A 17,363-nucleotide genomic window follows, 5' to 3' on the forward strand; every position below is an offset into this window, starting at 1 on the left:
CGATCCTGCGGAGAAGAACGAAGGCTTCCCGGCCCGGGCAGCGGGCATGAGGGAAGGAGTGTGAAGGGGTCTGCGGTGACTCAGCAGATGGCTCAGGAGAAAGGGTCTGAGCTGGCCCCTCGGGCCCAGTTGGGAGAACAGACCACGTCAGACAAGTTAGCAGCAGTCACAGAGCTAATCTGGAAGTGGGGCCGCGATGTCTGGCCCACCTCGCATAATAATTAGTGCTAACATTTACAGAGCCCTTACCCTGGTTATATATCAGCTCATTTCATCTTTATTATAGCTCTACCAGGGCTTACCGTCATTGCCTTCCCTGAGGCCCAGAAAAGGTGTGTGGTTACCAGTTCCGAGAGGAGATCCTGTGATCCTCAACTTCCTGGTGGTAGGCCCCTGAGGACTTATTTTCCTGTCCCCCCCCAATCCAGGGTCCCTGACATTTGACTGTGACCCCGCTTTGGAGGACATGTTTCTGCAGCTCCGTCTTAGCACCCCTTTGCACAAGCTAGTGGTAGTTGCTCCTCTGTTATAGGTAGCAGACGCTGTGACACTCGACCACTCCTGCCCCTTCTGGCCTGACCTCTGAGAGCTGGGAAAGGACAGGCAAGATTCTGGGAGTGAAAGAGGGAGGTGAGGAGATCACCCCAATCCCCAAATATACAACAGTTCCTGCTGTGAGGGAATCAAAAAGTCTTAAGGAGACAAGCCTTTTGTTCTATAATTATGGTAAGAAATTTTAAGGGCAAATACCACTAGAAGAAAAAAGTTGGTACTGGCTCGAACTCACACTAAGTCTGAATGATTCTGAGATCTGAGCTCAGAGCAGGGAACAAGCACAGACTAGGGCCCGGGTTGGAAGTATGGATGAAAAGAACCCACAGAAGGAGTACGAGGCAGGCAGAAGGGGAAGGCTTGGTTTAATCAAAATGAACAATAGTTCCCTCAACTAGTCCTGTCTGGAAATGCTCATGAGAGCCATCTTCCAAAATCTCCAGATTTTAGCCGGAACAATGCTGGGGAAGCAGCTGCCTGAAGGAAGGGGGTGGGTGAAAGTATTGGACTCATTCACCGGACACCGATTTGCCAGAAAAGGAAGTGGGGGTGTCGGGGACATTATTTCCACTTCCTGGATACATAGTCAAACATGAAACAACTGAGTTCCAACAGGACAAGGCAATAAAATAGGCGACCACCACAGGTGGCACCACACCCAACACATGTCAGGATACAGTGAGAACTACAGTAGTATTTTTAAGGCTTCCAGAAAGCAGTGCCTTTTTATCATCTTAAATCTAAAGGACAACAAAGACACCTCATGAATACTTTTTTAAACTGTTATTGATTTTATAGAGAAAGGAAGGGACACACAGAGAGAGAAACACTGATTTGTGGTTCCACTTATTGATGCATTCATTGGTTGGTTGTTGTATGTGCCCTGACCCGGGATTGAACTTGCAACCTTGGTGTATCGGGGACGACATTCTAGCCAACTGAGCGCCCTGGCCAGGGCAAGAATACTTTGTTTTAAAGTCAGCTCCAAAATGGTTGGACACAACCTCGTTGCCTTTTAATACGATTGAATGAATTGTGGTACATTCAGACTATGGAATACTATGTGACCACTAAAGAAACCTGGCTGCTTTCTATGTATGGGTATGGGATGATGATCAAAATAAATGTGGGAAAAAAAAAAAGCCAGAATATCCTACAGAGTGTGCAAATACATTTTAGTACATTTGTGCAAAATAATAACATGCCCATAGTCTTGCAGATGTATAGAATGTCTCTAAAAGAATACACATGAATGTGTATAAGCTATCCTACCTAATAATAGACAAATATGCAAATTGACCATACCTTCGCTATGCCCGCGATTGGCCAGGAGGCGCTGGGGGGCAGGACTCGGGGTGGCCAGGATGGCCGATTGGACCAGCGGGACGCTGAGCTCGCGATGCCAGTGGCGGCTCGAGCTCAGCGTCTGCTGCCATGGCTGTGCTGCGGCAGAGAAGGGGCCTCTGGGGCAGCGAGCCATCAAAAACAGGGGAGCTGGGTGCCTCCGCTGCGCTGGAGGCTTCTGAAAGGCCTGGTGCACCAGCGATCAAAAGCAAAAGCATGGGAACTGGGTGCTTGTCCGCTCAGGCACCAGCCATGATCGAAAGGCACCCAGCTCCCCCATGATCGAAAACGAAAGCGTGTAGGGGACCCTACATGTGCATGATTCAATCATGCACTGGGCCTCTAGTTAAAGATAATAATGGAGTTATAAGTCAGGATAGTGAGCCCTCACCAGTTTGGCTCAATGGATACATCATCGGCCTATGGCCCGGGTTCGAGTCTGGTCAAGGGCATATGCCTGGGTTGTGGGCTAGATCCCCAGTAGGGGGCATGCAGAAGGCAGCCCATCAATGATTCTCTCTCATCTCCCTCTCCCTTCCTCTCTGAAATCAATAAAAATATATTAAAAAATAATAAGAAATAAAAAAAAATGAGTCAAGATAGTGATTCTCCTTATGGGGACACATGAGGTAGAGGGCTTTTGGGGTGCTACTAATGTTCTGTTCTTGACCTGGGTGCTGGTTGCATGAGGTGTTCAATTGGTGAATGCTCATTCATCTATATTTATGATTCGTGCACTTTTCTGTTATGTACTCCAATACTAATGTGTTAAACTAATTTTGAATAATAAATAAAATAAACAAATAATATGAAATACATTTTAAAATAACTTTGAAAAATAATGAAGACATAACTCCAAATTCACGCAATCACAGAGGTTCTCAGCCCCTTTCCCAGCAGATTAGTCCTGGCTATTACTCACCCGCCTAGTCCAGCACAGGGGATGAAAGAGGCTTAAGTTTCCACGTTTCCCAATGTGGCCTCATTTACTCTTCCTTCACACTGACCTCAGCCTCTTGTTTATCAATTGCTCCAGGACTTTTTCTTTTTTTTCCCCCCAAACAGATTAAACCACAGTTGTTCATCTGTTCAACAAAGTCACCCGCTGTGCAGGCTGTGGCTCCCCAGGGCTGTGGTGTTGAAGAAAACCTGCTGGCTGGGAAACTGAACAGAAGCTGTTTTATTTCATGCCCGTAGTTTTCAATATGAGCGGGCATAGTTCTTTTTATTAAAAAAAAATTTTTTTTAAGAGGTGAAGACAATTAGTTGATCCTTTCATTGAAGAGAAAGAAAAAAAACAAACAAATTTCCTGAATTTCCTGATATGTGGTGGTGACATGTTTCCTAAAGAGTCACAGGTTGCCCCAGAAAGAAAAAAAAAAAAAAATCAAGGCCTTTCCAACCCCATTTTCCAATGTGATCTTGGGCATTCCCTTTGAGGAAAGTTGGGTGTTTGCCCAGGAAGTTCAAAGCAGCAGCCAAAATTCCCTCGCACCTGGGATTTATACCCTCCTGCAGCAGGGCAGGAAGGGCCTGGCATTGATTGGCAGCCTATTGTGTGCCAGGCACTGTGCTGGGCACTCCAACCATTACTCTACTCCTTCCTGTCACAATAACTCTATGAAATAGATTTACGGAAGGAAACCAAACCTCTAGGTCATACTCTATACACACCCCCAATATGTTATGGCTTAAAAGAATGCTTTACTATCATTGCTTAGGATTCTCTGGAGCTCAGTTGGGTGATTCTCACGTGGGGTCTCTCATGTGTTGCACCTAGATGTGGGCTGTGGCTGGTAATCTTAAGGCTCTACTGAACTGGATGTCCAAGCACAACTTTGTTGAACAAATGCTGGCTGGGTTGTCACCCAGAGTGGCTACATGGGGCCTCTCTCAGAGCAGGTGTCCCAAGAACAAGTATTCTGAGAGACCCAGACAGAAACTGCAAATCTTCTGTCCTAGCATCACTTCTGCTGCAACCTCTTGGTCAGGGTGAATCACAGGCCCAGCCTAGATTAAAGGAGAAGGGGAATAGGCTCCATCTCTCAATGCCAGGGGAAGTAGAGAAGAATTTGTAGCTCTCATTAATCTATCAAATCTAGAGAGTGGTGAAGCCAGAACTTGAACCCAGGTTGGCCTGATTCCTTCCATTAGTCACCTATAGGCTTAATTATGAGCCTGTTTAACTATTGGAAATGGCCACTATTGACCCTGGTGTTGGAAAAGAAAGCTGGGTGACAATATCAACACCACTTAGATTCCTCTTGATAAAGAAGCCAGTGTGGCCTGGCTGGCATGGCTCAGTGGTTGAGCATTGACCTATGAACCAGAAGGTCACAGTTCAATTCCAGTCAGGGCACATGTGGGGCATGCAGGAGGCAGCCGATCAATGATTCTCATCATTGATGTTTCTATCTCTCTCTCCCTCTCTGAAATCAATAAAAGTAAAAGATAAAAAAAAGAAATACTATTTGGAATCTGAGGAAAGGACTGTGAGCTTTAAACATAACATTACCATGTTTCCTTTTAGAAATAACACCCTCTTCCCCCTTCTCCCCCACCCCACCCCCACCCCCGGCCACATTCTCCTGACCCTCGTCCCTTGGCCACTGTCCCTACGGTAACCTACCCTCCTCAAAGACCCATCTGCACACCCGTCTTTGGTTCATCTCTGCTGTTGTGGCCAGTGCTTCTCCAGGTTTCTCTGCTGTGTTATCTGGGGCTATAAGATTAAGTTATGAATGGGCTTCCCCGGGGTGTATAAGAAAAGCTCAATCATCCTGGAGCACCAAGGTTCTGTCATACAGGTCAGTGAGGGAACATTCTATGGAAAATTGAGGTTTGCTCCCAAGAGGGGAGGAGAGGGTGCTTCATTCCTTCAGTACCATTGCAGCTTTCATTCATTCCTCACACATTTCCTTGGTGCCTGTGCTGTGCCCTGCACTGCCTTCTCCCCCCTTTCACTCTAAGCACCTCTTCCCTGGAAACCCCTCTCCTGTGAGGGGTTTCCAGGCTCCACCTTCAGTGCAGAGCCTCCTGCTTCAATGAATAGAGAAACTTTACCACTAAATTTGAGAAAAATATTTTAGAGTCAAGAAGAGGAGGCAGGGGGAGAGTGGGCGGGAAGAGATCAACCAATGAACTTGTATGCATCTATGCATAACCCTTGGGCACAGACAATGGGGTGGTGAGAGCCTGGGCGGGGGCGGGGGGGGGGGGGGAGGACTGGAGTGGGCTGGAAGAGGTTAATGAAGGAAAAAGGAGGACCTATGTAATACTTTCAACAATAAAGATTTTTTTTTAAAAAAAAGAAGAAATAAAAATTTAAGAAAAAAAAGGAGGCAGCTTAAAGATTCTAAACGCATCAAATTGGAGAGTTTAAAACCTAATTATTCTTTAGACATGGGCCTCTAAATGGCTCAATCAATATTTATTGAATGATGAAGCAAATGTTACAGTCACACTGTTGGTAAATAGAAGGATTTTCCTAATAAGCTAATCATTAGAAGAGATCGCAAGAGGGAATTTAACTTAAGAGGATAGTCCTAACACCTATTGTTTTAACCATTCCAAATAATAGGCTTTGTACAAATTTCAAGTGTGCCTTAGGTATTTGTTAAAGAAAGTCTAAGCCTTGTCTCCATTAGACAAGATTTCAAATTAGTTAGTTTGTGCTGGCACTTAAAGTGTGGGCAATGCCTTAACCGGTTTGGCTCAGTGGATAGAGTGTCGGCCTGCAGACTGAAAGGTCCCAGGTTTGATTCTGATCAAGGGCATGTACCTTGGTTGTGGGCACATCCCCAATAGGAGGTGTGCAGGAGGCAGCTGATCGATGTTTCTCTCTCATCGATGTTTCTAACTCTCTATCCCTCTCCTTTCCTCTCTGTAAAAAATCAATAAAATAAAAATAAAAAAAGTGTGGGCAAAAAAAGTGGAGAGGGGTTCTATGGAAAGTAACCTCACAGGATGAACAGATCAAAAATTCCTAACTGGGCAGGTCATGGTGGGTGGTCATGCCCCCGGCCTATAACTTCTTTAGTGTGAGGTTTTAAGCCAGCCCTATCCATTGTTCCTGTGCATCTAGGTTAACACACCTTTGAAATATCAGAAGTAATAACCCTCCAAGTGGGCATTAACCCTCAAGAGAGCACATAATCGTGTTCCAATCTTCCTCTCATCCCCTCCTTAATTTCAAATGCATAAAAGAAGCTGCAAAACTGTCATTCTCTGGAGCATTTGAGATCTTGTTCCCTGGCATATGTCATCAGTTTGGCTCAAATAAACTCATAAAGATTCGCTACAGGTTCTGACATTCTTACGTTGACAAGAGTAGTAACAGTGCATGTCTTTTAAATAGCCCTTCTCCAAACTTGGCACCAGTTCAAAATGATCTTCACGCCTTTCTCACCATACACCCAAGTGTCCTGGCAAGGCAACTCGTAAGAAAACAGCCTACTGTCTTAATCTGTCAGAGAAAGTAATGGCACCTGCATCGTTGAGTGGTCATTGAGAATTAAATGAGATTTGTGACAAGAAAATATTTTGAGAATTTACACATTTTTTTTACCCTATATTTTCTAGGGTCCCTTGGCCTGTTCCCAATTCAGTCAGCAGTCTTTCCTTATCATCTTGAAGTCAGTAGCATTTATTGCCTCAGGGGAGGAGTGATAAGGCAAAAAAGCCAGAAAACTACTTAGGAGTGGTAAAAGTGAGGCCTTGTGACCTGTAAAATTTAACCCTGGAATAACTGAAGCATAAAGTTTGTGCCATAAATCTTAGAAATGGAAAAACAGAGAACTAGGCATATAAGAATTATCAAGAAGGAAGGAGAGAGGCAGAGAGGAGGCAAAACATTGGTAGTAGGGTCCCAGAGAAAGGCGCTTGCCTCCTGGGAGGTGGGGGGATGGTATGCCTCCTGGCTCCAGGACAGAGGAATTTGTCAAGCAGAAGGGCTGAGAGGGTGACGGGAAAGTCTGGCTCTTTCCAGGTGCTGGAAACAGTGGCTTGTTCTTCATGAAGTGGAGGTGGTTTTGAGTTAGCAGGGAGAACCAGGGCTTTGAAGTATGGAGCAAAGAAGCAACCTGGCAGGGGCCTGATGGGATATCCAGTGTGGCAATGAGATTGGCAAAGTTCATTTGTGTATTGGGACCCACACAATGGAGGCTGCCCGTGGAAGCACAAATCTAAACCTAAGTCAGCCCCCACTTACAGGAAATACCTGTCAAGGAAACCAAACATACACAAACCACAAGCCTTTATTCCTTGAGTAAAGGACATCAAACTCCAATTGTTTCAGTTTTGTCATTTCAAATGATATAATGGCAGGTACCACTATGGTTAGATGAACTATAGGATATGAAGTCCCAGCAATTCTCCATCACCTAGGAACTTAGACAAAACTTGGCATAGAGCAGAAGTAAAAATCAATTGAAATTAAGTTTCTGCCAGAAGAATGAGCATTTAAAATAGAAATTAGCAGTTAAAGCCATTTATTCAACAAGTACATTAAATTGAATTATTCAATTCCACATATCTCATCCAGACCTTGAGATTTACTCCTACTCTAAGATAATGTGTGTGAATGCCTGGTATATAATATGTGCTCAATAAATGCTAGTTACTATTATTATTATTATCATTATTATTATCTTAGATCCCAGGACAAGACACTGAAGAAGGTCCTGTTGTAACAGAATGAAAGACTCAGCCTCTCTGACCGCCTCTTGTTGACGCCTGCTTTGTTCCCACGGCCTTCAGGCTAATAGCTTCTGCTTTGTCTTGCATGCAGACATGCTCATCATTAGAGGAATTCTACTTGCTGCCTGACTGATACCAGAACAGCCCCTTACCAGAAAGTGCCTCTTCCAAGGAGATAAGGAAAGTGTGTACAAGAATAATGCTTATTTATCAAAGATTTGCAAGAACCTCATGATTGAACTCACACCAACTAGCAGGCTCTTCCTCAGACCCCTGCTGACTCCCAGATGTCTGCGGTGGCCAATCACCCATTGCCCTTCCCATTCCCCTTCCTTTGACATAAAAGAAGCATGAACTCTGTACTTGGGAAGTCAGATTGGAAGAAGCACTAGGTCTCCCATTTGCTTGGTTAGTGCCTTCTTAATCAATAAACCTTTCCTTACTTCGAAAGGCCAAACTCTGATGTTTAGAGTTTGGCCTTCCGAAGCATCGGGCACATGGACTTGGTATACCGGTAACACTATTGCGCACTTCAAGAAAGTCTTATTACCTTCCTTCCGAGAACTAAAGAAGGAAAGAGGGTCCACTTCATTCCTACCCGCAGACACTCAAGTTAGTACTTTGAACAGTTATGGTGGGGAAATGGGCCATTGACAACCCAGAGGGAACAGCAGTGGGGAGTCTCCATGACTGGTTGGGTAAGTTCTCGCTTTACTTTTCTTTCTTAAAATTGACCTCTATAAAGAATACTATGTATTCATCAAGGCAGCTTCTTTTGGGGCACAGAGTAAATCTACATATCCCAGTTTATCTTAGAAACGTAGATGGGATCATGGGATCAATTCTGATCAGTGGAAGGGGGGAGAAATAAGAGTTGTCAATTCTTGAACCCTAAAAGCCTTTCATGTGATTGATTCTCTACAGCTGGAAGGAAAGGGCTCTGAGGACCCATGAAACATAACCGCAGACAGGAGAGGCCTGGACTCCGGAGAAGCCCTGTGTAGGAGAGCCGCAGAACTAGGACACTTGGCTTGGACTGTCCACTTAGTGAAAAGGGAGCTTTCCTTTGGGCTAAGCCCGTGGTCGGCAACCTGCGGCTCGCGAGCCACATGCGGCTCTTTGGCCCCTTGAGTGTGGCTCTTCCACAAAATACCACGGCCTGGGAGAGTCTATTTGGAAGAAGTGGCGTTAGAAGAAGTTTAAGTTTAAAAAATGTGGCTCTCAAAAGACATTTCAATCGTTGTACTGTTGATGTTTGGCTCTGTTGACTAATGAGTTTGCCTACCACTGGGCTAAACCATTAACATGTGGGGGCTGTTTGAAAAAGCCGTCAACTCTAGTACTCAATGTGTTAAGTGTTAGAGCATGTTTGTCAAATGTGGTTGTGGCTCATACCCCTGTACCCCCACCTTCAATCCCTGTCACCAAATTGGACTAGTTTTAGTCTTCCCAGAAGTCAGACAGTGTGTGAGTCCAATTGCAGCTCACTTGCCTCCTCAATGTTCTTTGGGATTTAGGCACATAAAAACAGTACACATGAGATGGTTTCATTTTAGGAACTTGCAAAACCTAGATTGAGAGAGTTTAAGAAAAGGAAGGCACATTTGTAACTATCTGGTTCAACCATTAAAACAAGGGAGGTTTTCTGAGATCTGCTCTTACTAAAGTAGATCAGTAATGAAAACAGCCAAATCTGAGTATCAAAAGACCTTCCAGTCTATGTGATGTATGATCTCTATCGTTCTGAGAAGCAAAAGCATAAAGTAATTTAAAAGAATAAGGGAGTGTGTGTGTGTGTGTGTGTGTGTGTGTGTGTGTGTGTGTGTGTAAAGGTGACAGTGGATAACTGAGAATTTGTTAATGAATGAATGAGATTCGGATGGGGGATGGAGTGGTGGGGGACATGTGTATGAAAGTCTATGAGCAATGATGTAAAGCAGGCGTCCTCAAACTATGGCCCGCGGGCCACATGCAGGTGTTTTTGCCGTTTTGTTTTTTTACTTCAAAATAAGATATGTGCAGTGTGCATAGGAATTTGTTCATAGTTTTTTTTAAACTATAGTCCGGCCCTCCAACGGTCTGAGGGGCAGTGAACTGGCCCCCTGTTTAAAAAGTTTGAGGACCCCTGATGTAAAGGTTTTAGCCCAGCCGGTGTGGCTCGATTTATGAACCAGGAGCTCATGGTTCAATTCCTGGTTGGGGCATGCGCTCAGGTTGTGGGTTCGATCTCCAGTGTGGGGTGTGTAAGAGGCAGCCGATCAATGACTCTCTCTCATTATTGATGTTTCTCTCTCTCTCTCTCCCTCTCCCTTCCTCTCTGAAATCAATTAAAAAAAATTTTTTTGAAGACAGAAAAGGTTTTACTACCAACCTTTGTAATTATGAAGGTTTCTACACTTGAACTGAGCTCAGAATTGGGAGGTAGAAGGAAACTAGTGAGAAGGAAACCAAAGCCTTGATGGACAAAGTACTGACTTAAGGCCATAGGCTGGATAGTACAGGAACCCGAGTCAGCACCCACATCTTCAGAGGACCCTTCGATGTGCCTGTCGATCCATCTGGATGTCCAGCATTAACAACTCGTGCTTTAGAATTAGAGCAATGTGCGTTAAAATTCTGGGTTCCTCTCTTACCAAGTGGATCATCTCAGGAATAGCATTTAACATCTCTGAACAGCATTTAACCTCATCTGTAAAATAGAGATAATAATAATAATAGGACTTTCCTTTTAGGGTTCTTATATCAACTATGCAGATTAATGCATTAAGAGTGCTTAGTAAACATCTGATCCTAGTAAAATTTTATGATGTTTTTGCTGCTACTTAAAAGAATACCAAAGTTGTATAAAAACAATGCAGCAGCCTTAACAGAACAACACCCCACACAGCTTGAGGATTACTTCCTCTGTGAACAGAAAGCATTATATATTCATGCTTTTGAAGAACTTGGAGTGTATTGATTTTTTTAGCTGAAGGCTCTTGATAAACAGCAAATGCAGAGAGAAGCTTTCTCTGAACTCCCCTTTCCTGTCTAAAGACAGATCCCCCCAAAAGAACTCAATTGCTATAAATTTCCTCCCTTCTTCTCCCCAGGATTTTCATCAACATGGGGAGATAGACTGGTCACAGGAGAGGAGACTAGAAGTCCACTCCACACCCAGACAAACTTTGTCACACACTATCCTATCTCCCACCTATTCTATGAACCCATTCATCTTTCCTGAAAATTATTTACTCTCCCCTAAGTGATCTATATCACCCCTGCCCTTCTCCTACCAAGATAGCATATAAGCTTTCAAATCCCATTACTTTTTTTGGGTATTCACTTTTTTTATGCCTCTGCCCATGTAATATTAAAAATTAATAAATTTGTATACCTCTTCTCCTGTTAATCTGCCTGTAGTCAGTTTATCTCATAGACCCAGCTATTGAACCCAGGCGAGTAGAGGGACAGATTCTCCTCTCCTACATTTTATTTGGGACATTAATTCCTTACCTCATATACCTGTCCTCTGCCAGATGATAAATTTCTTTCTTGATTGATTGATCGATTGATTTTTAGAGAGAGAAACATTGATTTGTTGTTCCACTTATTTATGCATTCATTGGTTAATTCTTGTATGCGCCCTGACCAGGGATCAAACCCACAACCTTGGCTTATCAGGACAATGCTCTAAGCAGCTGAGCTACCCGGCCAAGGCCAGATGGTCAATTCCTTGTCACCTTATCTCTTTCTGAATCCCTCAGAGCAAGGAGTCTGATTTGCACAAAATAGGTGCTCCCTTGAAACTTGTTGGGGAGCAGAGCCTGGCATGGGAAGATGAACGTAAAGAATTTGTGAGCGTCTCACACCCCATTCTTGGCTAGGGGTTGACCAGGCCCCATGCCTGCCTTCTTCAGGACTCTAGCTCCTGCTTCGATGAAGAGAAGTGTGGACTCCTAGAAGAAAGATTCATTTGATGTGAACCCCAAAAAGGAATTTACTTGCTGAAATGGACCTTCCATGGTCAACCAAGGTCCCAAATTTTATGACCAGCAAGAGTCTAGCAGCATTTGCTGACAGGGCTCCTCATGTACCCTGCACACCTGAAGAACCTCAGACTGAACTCTTAGCTTCCCAGGCTATGCTCCTGCCATCTGAGTCAACCATTATAAGGGAGTTCCTGGTTTTGTCTTTCAACAATGGACTGACACCTTCCAATCGGAACTGCACAACTATATCCTCATTTGCATCTATACTGACCAATCAGAATGCATGCCACCAAATAATCAGAACTGCACGATTCGGACCAATCAGAGCTATATGAATTTGGAAATCTCATTTGCATAAAATTGGGAATCTGAGCAGGAACTTTCTCCATAAAAGATGGCCTCTCCTTTGCCTCAGTGAGCAAAGTTTTGGTTTCTACTGAAGCTGCATTTTCCTAGTTTGCAAACTGTTTTACCTGAAAAAGTGTCTCCTTTTCTGCACCTCTTTGGGAATTTGAGTTACAGAAGGCAGCCGCTCCTGAATGGCTAAATGGCCCTTATAAGAAAAGATCTTTACATTGATAAGCTCCAGAGAAGGTGGTGAACCCAGAAATGCCTGACCAGCTCTGGGCACCAGCTGGCAGACCTGATATACTGGGCTCTTGCTATCTATCGTCTTCATGCTCAGTACAAGAGCTGCTTTGTGAAACCCAGAAGGCTGGGAAGTCTTGGTAAGTCTAGCTTCTTCTTCCCAACTTGCAATTCCCAATTGTGTACTTCCTGCCTCTAGATTTTGTTACCGGAAAGGGACCTGGCCCTTGGTGGGTCTGCCTAGGGCCAGCCAAGAGTGTGTGGGTTCTTGACTTCATGCAGGAAAAATTTCACAGCATGAGTCCAAGTGACAATGAGGAAATGTTTATTAAAGCTGGGTATGTAAAACAAGAAAGGGCCTAGTATCGAAGAAGCAACTGGGGAGCCTAAGCTGGGCTGCCCTAGCTCTCTGGGAAGTCAGAGAAAAGGGGGCTTTGGGAACAGGTTCCGGGGACTAGCCTGGGACTAGCTGCTGCTGCCCATTGCTCCCCAGGTTGCAAATCTTGTGGGGTCCATTAGAATTTAGTAAGATTTAGGAGATGCTTGCTTGGGGGGCAGGGGGGGGGGAGGGACGGGGGGCGGGGAAGGGGAGATAGTGAGGAAAGAAGAGGGAAAAGGGAATGGCAGGGGCTACTCCCCAGAGGGAGAGCAGGAGCTGAGTCCTTTGTCTTGAGGCTTTATCTCTTTTTATCACAGGCACAAGCAGGAATCTTAGGGGAGATTTCCAGGGCAGTTCTTAGCAGAATATTCATCAGTTCTCTTGTTATGCTGTCTTGTGTCAGTCTAGTTTAGAGCCACAGGCAATGAACCTAAGATGGCTACAGGGAAGGCAGGAGTTTTTCCTCTCCTATCTCACCTGTTAGGAAGGCTGGAAAAGTTCAAAAGAGAGGTGCTGGCTGTACCTGCTCCTGATTGGATAGGTCTCGATTTTGCCACATTTATATAAGAGAAAGAAGCCTTCGGAGGGACTGGAAGCTTCCTTGTCTTGATCTTGGTGGTAGTTACCCAGGTACAAAAATTCAGCAGGCTGTATACTTTAAGATGTGTGTGTGTGTTTTCTATATCTAAGTTATACCTCAATTAAAAAATACCAGTGGCCAAGCTTACCCCTCTCCAAAGAAAGTCTGGTTTTAAGTAGTATGGGATAAGGCTCTGGCATCAATGCATCCAAAGCTCCCCAATTAGTTCTAATATATAGGCAGCATTGAGAAATGCCAGCAGGGGCCTCAGCACATTCTTGTAGGGGCTGGTCTGTCCCCAGCCTTTGGAAGCAGGATTAGCCTCTGGGAACTAGGTGCACTCTAGGGGTTATAGGACAGTTTGTGGGGTAGGGGAGAGGAGCGTTACAATTTATCAACTCCCATCTGTCTCCCTATATCCTTCTAAGACACCCCCCTCCCCTTTCCCCACACAAGTCATCTTAGGTTCATTGCCTGTGGCTCTTAAATTAGCCTGACACAAGGGACTCATCAGCTCTGCCTAGACATCTGAACCCCAGTGGCTAGGCCCCCCCCCCACAGTAACAGCCAAAAGTCTAAGGCTTCAGTCCCCAATGCCCCAGCAATAGCATCATCCCAGGGAAAGCCAGGGAGCCAGAAGCGTGTGACTGGCATCTAGACTCACAGCCTGCAAGGCAGGGGAGGGGGTGCACAATGAGGCAGGTGGTAGGAGTGTGGTAGGCAATTAGACAGGCAGGAGCAGAGCAAGGACGACAGGCCGGGTACAGAAGGTCACGGGGGGTGGAAAGCCCCAGGTCCTGGCAATGGACAATCAATTGCAGGGTGGGACCTCGCCCCAGGGTGACCTTTCCTCCTCTAACATAGCTAGTCACAAGGTTTGGATGCCCAGACCTTTCCTCCCTTGAGATAACATCTAGGCCTCAGCTGTATTTCAGCTCCAGGCCCAGATAAGCAACAAACCAGACCAGTGACCCCATGGCTGCCCTCAGGACCAGCTGCATTGAAAGATGAGCCCCTGCCCTGGCATTGACCAAACAATCAGTGGAGACCGAGACCCTGAAAAACACCTGGAAAACTGCTGAATGTTCTATGGAGATCTTCCCCAGGGACCTCCCCTAAAATCTCCACCCTTAAAACCCTAAGGAAGGAGGACCCAGTTCCCTCTCCCTCCCAGGAGCCCACACCACCTCTTTCCCTTTCTCTTTCCCTTTCTCTTTCCCTTCCCTCTCCCCCCACCACCTACACTCCCGCCCCCAAACATGTTACCATTAGCCTCCTCACTCCCAAGCCCCAAGGGTCCTTCCTTTACCTCTATAACTTGTTCCTACCTAAGCCCATTTCTTCTAGGAATTACTTCTTCCACCTCTGTGATTTTATAAGCAAATGTTGGAGTCTTGACTCTGAATTCTTTCCTAGCCAGAACTCAAGTACTGAGGTGGCTGAACCCAGGTCCAGTCTGACCCCATGGGCCTAACACCCGGTCTGTTCCTGCTGCCTACAACAGGAGGACACAGACGTTTCCAAGGACCCTGGAGAAGGATGAGCCAGATGATCTTGGCTGGGGAGTCAGAGTCAATGCGGTGTAAAAGGCGTTGTGACTATGGCCTGGGGAGCCATTAGAATGAGTATTTATGGCTGTCTTTTTCATTGAGCCTGGCTGGAAGGTTTCAGAAATGGAAGATTCGTTGGCACCAGAAGCCTCACACCAACCAATGTCTCTAAATCAAGCGGCGAAGCAGACAGACTCTGCGTTACTGGACATTAACTTCATGCCTCAACTTGAAAATTCAGGCTTCTTAGAATGAGCTCTTGCAATTAGATATTTAAAAATATCTACTGATTGCCAATGAAGAAAGAATAAAAAGACGTGATATCTCCTCAAGTAGCTGCTAAATGGCAGAAAGAGAGAGTATAGCGTTCATCTGCAGGGCAGCTCACGGCAGGACGCCCATGCCCTCTCTTGAAGGTCAGAGCCACCCTAAACCACTTCCAGCTTTACGGAATAGCTCCCCAAGGTCTCCTAAGCAGTGGGGGTACATTTGAGACATCACCAATACCACTCTCGAAAGATCTCATCTTCACCTCAGACCCCACATATACAAGCCAGACCCTCCTGCCAGTCCCCTTAGCCCTTATCCTTTTCACATTACCATCTCAGTTCAGCCCTGCCAGTGCCCCTCAACCCCTTGGCATAGTTTCACTTCTCTCATTCTAACTGGGTTTTTTTTTCTCTGTTCTTCATTGTCTTCCCTTTTCTTCTCTATTTCAGTCTCCAGTTAAAGTCACTTTGCGCCACCTTCGTGATTTTTGCATATCTTAATACTTAACTTTTTTACTTGGATATTTTTTTATTTCTTGACTTCCTTTTAAACACCTAAATAAAGTTACTTCTAAGAGAAACTCTATATCAATAGAAAAACAGTATTCCCTGCTATAAAAAGAGAAACATAAAATAGTAAAATACATACAATGAAAACAGAGGTATGGTATTAAGTTCTAACTGGATGCTGTTGGTGACTGAGAGCTGTGAGCCAGAGACCTACCCAGCTGTGGTTGTAGTAGGAGAGGAGGTAGGGAATGCTAAGAGAGGTGCTGAAGACAGACTAGCACCAAACTGAGGCTTTGTCCTTCACATAATCAGAAGTGGCAAGGGAATTGCCTCATCTCCTTGTGTGTGTGTGTGTGTGTGTGTGTGTGTGTGTGTGCGCGCGCGCGCGCGCGCGTGCGTGTGTGTTTTATTTAGTTTTGTGTTCTTAGATCATTCTGTGTGGCCCAGGAAATCATGGTGTGAAGATTACTCTGGTTTGATCTCTGTACCCTGCCCTTTGTTCTCGCTCCCTCGTTTCTTCAGTTTCCCTGTTTGTCCTCTCATTTCCTCCCATTTCTTCTCTTTCCTCTCGCTTTTTCGTGGAGTAAGCAAATTCTTCTGTTATCTTCAATGTACTAACTGCCCATGAGAAAAAAAAAGAAAAAGAATTCAAACTTACAAAAGGTGACCTGGTTAGGCGCCTGGCCAGCTCTTTCCCTGCCCCACGTTAAGCCTTACTTCCAGGGACTGGCCTTATGCCTCCTCTCCAAGCTGGCCTCCTGCTCTTAGAAGCTGGTAGGACTCCTTCCCTGACATGGTTTTTGGATATAGTATCAAAAGAGGAACACCAGCCCTGGCCAATTTGCTCAGTGGTCAGAGCGTTGGCCTGTGGCCTGAAGGGTTGCAGGTTTGATTCCAGTCAAGGGCAGGTACCTTGGTTGCAGGCTCCATCCGTGCCCCGCCCCCTCCACCTCAGTCAGGGAGACAACCAATTGATATGTCTCTCTCACATCAGTGTTTTTCTCTGTGTGTCTCTCCCCCACCCCAATCCACTCCCTCTCTAAAAATGGAAAAAATATCCTCAGAGGAAGGTTAAGAGAGAGAGAGAGAGAGACAATCAGTGAGTGGGGATGCAGGGTCCAAGTCAGACACCTTGAGCCAGCCGTCTGCCATCCTGGACACATGGTCCCTCCAGGCAAACCCAGGGGAAAGTAGCTCTGCTTGGATTCACGTGGACACAGAAACCGACTCATCCTGCAGCAGGTCACCACACCACATGGGATGGCTGGCTGGGCCTAGTGGACAAGGTATAATGTGATTAGGTAAAATCCCGAGTTCCATAAAAATGTAAAAAATGAACATGTGTGAAAAAATTTTATTTTGCTCAAAAGATACGACAGAACCAGGCAGATAGATGTTATGACTGATTCAAAGGAATAGTCAGAATAGCACAAGTTTACATAGAGTGAAAGGATATTAAGGTGACTTGCAAATGAAGACACAAGTGTGTGTGTTTCTTCCAGCCAACAGGGTGGGGGTAAAAAAGAAGTCAAATCTTGCCCTGGCCAGTGTGGCTCAGTTGGTTGGAGTGTCATCCCATGTATTGGAAGGTTGCAAGTTTGATTCCCAGTCAGGGTGCATATGGGACGTAACTGATTGATGTATCTCTATCATATCAGTGTCTTTTCTCTCTCCCCCCACCCTTTCATCCCTCTCTAAAACAAAAATCAATAAAAAATAAAATAAAAAGACTCCTTAACTTAATGATAATAATACGTAAGTCAAATCTATATCAGATAAGACAGAATTTATATATCTATTAATTACCTACAATTTATGAAGTTGCAAAAAGACAATGGATAGGGCTTGACTCTCATAACTCTGCAAAGTATGCTAGAGACAACACTGTGGGGGAGGAAAATTTTTCCTCTACCCTTCTAGGTT

General features: G+C 45.0%; 2 non-coding genes across 2 annotated transcripts; both read left to right on the top strand.

Moving 5' to 3' along the window:
* The first annotated feature begins 9,262 nt into the window (after nt 1-9,262).
* LOC114233735 (small nucleolar RNA U2-19) lies at nt 9,263-9,342 on the top strand. Its single transcript, XR_003619887.2, has one exon. It is a non-coding gene; the product is annotated as a small nucleolar RNA U2-19 (small nucleolar RNA).
* Nucleotides 9,343-9,940: 598 nt separating this feature from the next.
* On the top strand, nt 9,941-10,004 carry LOC114233733 (small nucleolar RNA U2-30). The gene has a single exon (XR_003619886.2). It is a non-coding gene; the product is annotated as a small nucleolar RNA U2-30 (small nucleolar RNA).
* Nucleotides 10,005-17,363: the final 7,359 nt, after the last annotated feature.

Source organism: Eptesicus fuscus, chromosome 16 (genome assembly GCF_027574615.1).
Source record: "Eptesicus fuscus isolate TK198812 chromosome 16, DD_ASM_mEF_20220401, whole genome shotgun sequence".
NCBI classification, from domain to species: domain Eukaryota; kingdom Metazoa; phylum Chordata; class Mammalia; order Chiroptera; family Vespertilionidae; genus Eptesicus; species Eptesicus fuscus.